The sequence below is a fragment of the Hydra vulgaris genome, chromosome 02 (genome assembly GCF_038396675.1).
Source record: "Hydra vulgaris chromosome 02, alternate assembly HydraT2T_AEP".
Lineage (NCBI taxonomy): Eukaryota > Metazoa > Cnidaria > Hydrozoa > Anthoathecata > Hydridae > Hydra > Hydra vulgaris.
Genome location: NC_088921.1, coordinates 52,235,623 through 52,237,500, shown reverse-complemented (window position 1 = coordinate 52,237,500; position 1,878 = coordinate 52,235,623).

Genomic DNA, 1,878 nt, shown 5'->3' with positions numbered 1-1,878 from the left:
AGGGAATATAAGCAAAGGATATCTTGTAATTTGCTTTAAATATGCACTCAATCACCATGAGACAAAAACTGTAGCTAGCAATCGGAAATATATTTTAAAAAAAGCTGACTTCGCAGGAATGAACAAATTTTTTACAAATACAGACTGGGTAAACATTTTTGATGCAATTAATGTCCAGGAGATGTACGACACGCTTATTTTTTATGTTAACGAAGCTTGTCAAAAATATATACCGTGTCACAGCTCGAAAAACAGGACTCTTAAAAGAATTTTTTGGATTGACAATGAACTAAAAGAACTTGTGAAGAACAAAAGACGAATGAGACATTTAAACTGTTGCACAAATTGGAAAAACAAAAATATGGTAAACGAATACAAAGCATTGCGTAAAACAGTTAAAATTGAAACGAGAAAAGCCAGAAAAAAATACGAACGCGAACTGGTCTACAAATCGATTAGAAACAAGAAGATACTATTTAAATATGTGAACGATCAACAAAATGTAAAGAGCTCAATTAAAGCGATAAAAAACGTCGAAGGAAATGTTACAAATACGACTAGTGAGATTGTTGACATTTTAAACGAAAATTTTCAAAACTCTTTCACTAGAGAGGGCGACCAAGTGTTACCAGAATTTGGATCGAGATGTGGGGGTAAATATTTAGATTTTGACGAGAGTGCAATTAATTACAGTGACGTAGAAACAAGATTAAGCAAATTATCCATTGAGAAATCATGTGGAGTTGATCAATTGAGTACTATCATTTTAAAAAATTGCGCTGAAGGACTAGCAATGCCAACCACATTGATATTTACGTCTTCGATTGATAAGAGCGAACTACCTAAGCAATGGAAATTTGCGAACATTACCCCAATCTTTAAGAACAAAGGCAGTAAGCTAGAAGCGAATAATTATCGACCAGTATCACTGACTTCTGTGCCGTGTAAAATTCTGGAAAGCATAATAAAAGACTCACTTTTGGCACATTTTACGAACAATAAATTTTTATCGAAGTGTCAACATGGATTTGTTAAATCTAGATCATGCACGACAAATCTCATGGAAACTGTGGATTATTTAACAGAAAATATCGCACTGAATTGTCCGGTAGATGTGGTTTATTTAGACTTTGCGAAAGCTTTCGACACAGTGCCACACAAAAGACTTCTTTTTAAAATTAAAAGCGTATGGAATTACAGGAAAGCTGCTAAAGTGGTTAGAGGAATTTTTAAAAGATAGAAAGCAACGCGTAGTCAACGGTGATACTGTTTCGAGCTGGCGCGATATCTACAGCGGAGTTCCGCAGGGAACGGTAATTGGCCCGATATTGTTTGTTTTGTTCATAAATGACCTGCCGGATAGAATAGAAAATGTAGCCAAGCTCTATGCAGATGACACCAAAATAATGATCGATGTGAACTCAATAGAGAAAATAAACAGTCTTCAACGAGATATAAACAGTGCTTGGGACTGGTCTAAAGAATGGTTAGTGAAATTCAATAAAGAAAAATGCGAAATAATACATTATGGAAGTAACAATCCAAAACACGATTATTCTATGGATAATGTTGTCCTAGGACAAACTACTATTCAAAAAGATCTAGGCGTATTATTCTCAGCAAACATGAAATGCAGACAGCAAATTATATCTTGCAGCTCGAAGGCAAATAAAATGCTGGGAATGATTAAAAACACATTTGTGAAACTGGATGTGCAGACTCTTAAAGTCTTATACGTGACGTTTGTTTGCCCAATAATTGAATTCGCGGTTCCAGTGTGGTCCCCTCAGCTTAAAGGAGAAATAGAACTACTCGAGAAAGTTCAATACAGGGCTACGAGACTCAATCCGACTCTGGCAAAAATGAAATACGAGGAAA